The following is a 6,067-nucleotide window of genomic DNA, read 5'->3' on the forward strand; positions in this document are numbered from 1 at the left end:
AAAGCTTTCAGTGTTTTCTGTCGTCTCTAGAAAATACAAGGACATTTCTGAGCTGCAACAGTTGAAAAATTGTTTGAAAAAAATCTCAGAAATTTTGAGATTGATCTTATGAAATTTCTATTTAAAAAAACGAGAACATTTTTGAACTTCCAAATCTGAATATTTGCTAAAAAAAACTCAAATATTTTGAGATCTAGAAGTTTTCTAGAAGAAAAAATAAATTCCTGACCTCTAAAGTTGAAAACATGCTACAACAAAATCAGAAATTTTGAGTCTAATTTCATTAATTTTTTAGAAAAAACATGGAAATTTTTTAACTACAAAAGTTGAAAAATTGCTTGAAAAAATCTCAGAAATTTTGAGATTGATCTCATGAAATTTCTAGAAAAAAACAAGAACATTTTTGAACTTCCAAAGCTGAATATTTGCTTTAAAAAACTCAAATATTTTGAGATCTAGAAGTTTTCTAGAAGAAAAAATAAATTCATGACCTCCAAAAGTTGAAAACTTGCTACAAAAAAATCTGAAATTTTGAGACTAATCTCATAAAATGTATAGAAAAAACATTGAATTTTTTTTACTACAAAAGTTGAAAATTTGCTAAAATGTGAAAATATTTTAGAAAAAGTAAGAAGAAATTTCTGACCTTCAGAAGTTTCATATTTTCAAGAAAAGAAACTCAGAAATATTTAGATTAATCTCAGAAATTTTCTAGGAAAAACTTTCAAAATTCAAAAATGTTCCACTTTTGAAACTCAGAAATTTCCAAGTAATTTTTTTCTCATCCTTTTCTTTATGCTCTCTCATAATATATTGAACTTCTCAGGCACTGAAATTAATTAGTTGATTTTTAACAAATCTCTTTCAACCTATAACTTCCAAATGGCTAGAAATCCTTTGATTTTACACCAGAAAAAGATAAAGCATCTCCATCATTCCCCCATCATGCCTGGACCTCCAGTCGGTTTAACCTCCAGCTGCAGAACAAACGAGACAACAAGAGATGAAAGTGATCGGTCCGACCCGTTCTCTTTGATCTGAGCGTTTGACATTACCTGACGGCGAGCGGCGCCCTGCGCGTCACGAGGCCGCCGTCGGCCCTCCAGCCTCGCCGCTGTGATCAGATCCACTGGTCGATAACTGGGAGGGAACGCCAGACGCTGCTGCAAACGGACACAAACAAAAACATGAGAAACTGGAAGCAGACGACACTAATGAAGACTTTATCTACAGAAGGAAGCAAAGGATTGGCTGCATTAGATAATAAAAATATGTTTATTAGTAAGCGAAGGCATATTTGTTCAGTTTTAGCATCATTTAATGCAAAGCAATCTGTTAGAAAAGTGAAAAGTTAACTTGCCTGAGTTAATTATATCAACTGGAGAAAATACTTTTATAATGTGAGAGATTTTCCCTCTCTAAAACTCGTATGTCAGTGATTTTGGAGACTTCTTTCAGCATCTTGCAGTTTGCTTTCAGGATCAACTCGGATGTTTGAAATGTCATCAACTTGCAGAATATTTTTCACGCCGTGAAATAGAAAATTTCAGATTGTTTGAGAGTCTTTTAAATCCTGTGGCTACGACGACGGAGTGCCTGAGTGTTTTCCACCTGATAGTCCAGTAGACTCGGTTTGACTGGGAACCGAAATGAAACATTTGCTGCATCAAGAACCGCTGAAGGAAACGCAAAACCTCTGAAGACACTGAGCGCAACTTCCTTCCTCGTGAGTCTTTGGCTAAAAACCACGAGACATTTCTCCTGCTAACGCTAGGCTAGTGCATTTGTTTTTATTGTATTTACCCATAATGCCCTGCACTGGAGTCCACTTACTTCATCTGGAACCACATAATCACATTTATCCTAAATATTTTCTTTCTGATTCATGATTCATTGTTCAAACCTCTCAATGTTACACTCCAATCACTAAAGATAAACATCAGCTTTGTTCATTAAACTGTTCAGATTTTATTTGTCATGAGCAGAAAATGGATGCATGAAGCTCAGAAGATAATAATGTACCAAATATTGCACCGATATATTGTGCAGCTCCATGCCAGGAGGTTATGTTTAGACAGACTGGGTTGTTACTTTGTTGAAAATGTAGTTGTGCATTTAGTATTGATGCTGGTGGAGCCGAGTCAGCAGCTGGCTGATGGAAAAGTTTAGCATTTAATTCTCCTAAACAATACCAACTGAAGGCAGCTGCTTTCCCTGCAACCACAGAAACTGATTTATATGCAGGAACAGCAACAAGGAGGAGCACTGCCGTTACCCTGGAGATATAAACGTATAGATTTTCACTTCTTGGATGTTTGCAGCAGCAGGAGAACAGCAGGGTTGTGATAGTTTGGGGCTTTTAGTTTGGTTTTAATTCATTGTGACTTTTTGTTTGTTTAATTCGGTTTTAAGTAGTTTTTAAGAGCGTGTTTGCTAGTTTTTAAATATTGTTGGTTCATTGTTGAGTAATGACGGAACCAGTCTGTTTGTTACTGAACCGGCGGATTCTCGTGTTTTCTCTCAACTGTTTTTGCTGCCGCCATTTTGCGGACTAGCTTAAGTGCCGTAATTTGCCGACAGCTGACGTAAACTGCTTGGGTTGGGCGGAAAAAGTATCAATTTCACATCAGTTTCTTAAGACGAATAAAAAGATTCATAAACACGAAAACAACGGATATTATATCCATATTTTCAGTATGTTTAGTTTCATAAACACACAATTTAGATCCAGTTATTTATACTTTTTTCTCTTTGCTTCACGTTTAAATTTATTTCAGCTCATAAAAATGTTTTCTTAATACCAGTTTTTGTTATTTTGTTAGTTTTAGTTAATGGCAAAAACCCTGTAGAGCAGAAAGACGGTGTCACTGTAGAGCTGCTGCCACAAACAACGGAGAAATATCTGTGTGTGTGTGTGTGTGTGTGTGTGTGTGTGTGTGTGTGTGTGTGTGTGTGTGTGTGTGTGTGTGTGTGTGTGTGTGTGTGTGTGTGTCTGAGGCAGAAAAGCTTACCGGAGCATTTTATGCTGACTGCTGACAGAGAAGCCCGTTATCATCAGAATCGGGCCGTAACATCCAGGAAATCAAAATATGATGAAGTTACGGCGAACCCAATCAGGCATCTGCACGGACAGCCCCGCCGCGGCTTGCTGCTGACGTCAGCAGGTTGACATGTTGGACAGGGATCACTGCGGGCTCATCAGCCTGACAGCTTTCAGAGAGTAAGCAGTTTCTGCCTGAAACGGGGGAAACGGGACGCTCCTCCTTTTATTTGTCCCTCACGGGTTTATCCGTTTTACGGATCGTGTAAAATTTTACGTCCAGCAGTTCGTTTTAAAACCGTAAGACTGCTTACGTCTTCGTAAATGCTGTTTATTTTCACACAAGCAGAAAATAAACAGAGCTGAAATAAACAGACTTGAGAAGTAAACATTTTCCCATCAAATCCAGAGCATTCCTGTTCACTTCTAGTTCTGAATTTCTAGGTTAGGAAATTCCGTTAAACATTTGGTAATTATTCTTCAATATTTATCAAGTTTTCTGTTCGCTTTAACATTTAATCCATCACCAAAAAAATGCTAAACGCTGATTTACTCATTTTTTAAAAAAAAAATATATGAAATGTAATATTATTTTATAAATTCTAATTCCTTGTAGAAGCTAAGTGCGCTAAACATTGTCAAAGCAAAAACAGCAAACCGCTAAACGGAAGTTTAGCTCCGCTGTTAGCGCCTTAGCATATCAACAGAAGGGAGCCCAACATGTTAGCTCAGGGGCCCCCAAACCGTTTCCTGTGAGGGCCACATAACTTTTCCCTTCTCTGGTGGGAGTCAGTTTGTAACAGAAAAAGTGTTGCACGTTTATCACCTGTGCTGATTGTTTCTGATTGATTTTTACCCAGAAAGCACACGGGCAAAAACCGTTAGTGAAACAGTCACTGGGACTGACTAGTATATATTCCATTGAGGGAAAGTAACTTTAACATATGAATTCCTCATATGTTACCATAAAGGCTCGCTCGACATGGAATGTGGCGTTCATAACAAACCAGTGGCGCAAAAAGTGGGTATGCAGCGCATGCAACGCATAGGGGCGCAGCACCAGAGGGGGCGCCAAAACCCAGTCTGGAGGGGGCGGCGCGCCGATGATGTTTTCCCATACACTTCAGCGCGCCTTACGCTCCTTCACCTCACGCACAAAACGAGGTAAACGTAGCGAGCTTTACCCTTGTATCGCCGATTTATGTTTTCGCATCCACCTAAATAAAGTGTAGTTGCGCCACTGTAGCAAACATGTGTGTTCATCTGCTCTACCGCTAGCAAACAACCGCACTGATTAAATAACATAAAAGTCAAGCAGTTCCCTAAAAGTCCAACAGATGGCAGCAATGCGCCATGCAAAACAAAACACCCACAGTTTACAGGACACACTTCCTGCTAAAGAGCCCCCTGGTGGTTGAAGAAAAATCCACATATAAACCGGAAAATACAATATATGAAAAAAAAAATCTGAACGCTCTCTGGTGTTGTTCAGGGGGCCGGACCAAATGTGGAGGCGGGCCGGATCCGGCCCGCGGGCCGTAGTTTGGGAACCACTGTGTTAGCTGATGTATTCTTATATGGTGGAAGCTACATTTCTCCAGAAATCGCAGAAACAACAAGCTTTTGCAGTCAGATATTTGTCAAGCAATGAGCTAATCGTAGGAAAACCACCTCGGGGTAGATCACGCAGAACGCAGGACGTTTGGGACAAAAGCGGGACGTTTGGGACAAACGCAGGACGTTTGGGACAAAAGCCAGGAAATGGTGATGACGGAGCATCTGGTGCAAACTTTCTATAAACCAGTATCTGTTGGAGCAGCTAAAAACCAAACAATGAGGCACTTAATGGATTCCAGTCTTTCCTGAAGTTTGATTGTTTCCCTCAGATACTGGATCTAATTCAAGACTCTTTGCTCTTCTTCTTGGGGATAAATTGAGTTCATCCTGACTTTTAAATAAAACCGCTGTGCTTTTGACACGATGTTATCCAGCGCAAACAAAAGATGAAGGTGGCGGGACAATGGAGGACGGAGCTATTGTTCCTCTGAAATCCCAGTCAGATCTGCCAGAGGAGGAAATATCTCTTCACAAAAGGTTCGTTCTTCATGACCGAGACGGAGCCGATAGATTAACCGACGGTCTTTGACTGCACTGAAGAGCAGCTCTATCTTTAGTCCCGAGGTTCTTGATTAAAAGTAGAGGTCGCCCTCAGTGGTAACTGGAAAATAAAATTAGACTCGACTTGAATGGAGTTGAAGAAGTGAGAGCGAAGACAAAGGCTGGAGAGAAAGAGCTGGATCCGGAGTAATTAATGACGGTAGTCAATGAGCCGTCAGCCATTGTTTTAGCTTTAATGAAATGTGCCACCGACACCAATTGTATCCGCGTCTCAGCCGAGGAGCAGCTGGCTGTTTATCATTAGGCCGATTTTATTCACGGTTCTATCAGGGCTGGAAAAACAGAAACCGCGGCGCGGAGACAAAAGCCGATACTTGGAAATCCAGAGATAGTTTTGTGCTTTTTGGTGGAGGAGTTACAAAAGTCAAAACCTTAGTTGTTCTGTTTCACCACTGTTTTCAGGTGTTTACATGTTGATGTGAAACTCAGGATTTCGCTCCTTTTCACTGTTGACATGGGAAAATCCCCAGGAAACGTCCTGGACTCAGGAATCCGTTTCTCACTGTCCGGCTGAGTCACGGCTGGAGTTTCTTCCTCCAAAATCTGACGGAGAGGCAAAATATGTCACCCAAAGCCCAAACCTGTTCCCCTCCTGGCCTGTGGGGGCGCTGCACCAAGAACCACTGAAGGAAACAAACGACACAAAAACCTCTGTAGACACTGAGAGCAACTCAAAGATGGAGTGGCGTCAGATTTCCCTTCAGTCTTTGGCTGAAGACCACGATCCGTTTCTCCTGTTAGCGCTCGGCTAACTTGTTTGTTTTGGTTGCATTTACCAAGAACGTCCTGCGGGGTGGTCCACTTCCTGAGACCGAGGTTTGGGCGGACCAGAGACCGATTAGCATTCAC

General features: G+C 40.7%; 1 long non-coding RNA gene across 1 annotated transcript; it reads right to left on the reverse strand.

Annotated features, from left to right (window-relative positions):
- Positions 1-509: 509 nt before the first annotated feature.
- LOC103462992 (uncharacterized) lies at positions 510-3,488 on the reverse strand. Its single transcript, XR_533433.3, has 3 exons — positions 3,012-3,488; positions 1,056-1,163; positions 510-977 (listed from the first exon to the last, which is right to left on the reverse strand). It is a non-coding gene; the product is annotated as an uncharacterized LOC103462992 (long non-coding RNA).
- Between the last annotated feature and the right edge of the window lie 2,579 nt (positions 3,489-6,067).

Source organism: Poecilia reticulata, chromosome 3, assembly GCF_904066995.2.
Source record: "Poecilia reticulata chromosome 3, P_reticulata-male-v2, whole genome shotgun sequence".
NCBI classification, from domain to species: domain Eukaryota; kingdom Metazoa; phylum Chordata; class Actinopteri; order Cyprinodontiformes; family Poeciliidae; genus Poecilia; species Poecilia reticulata.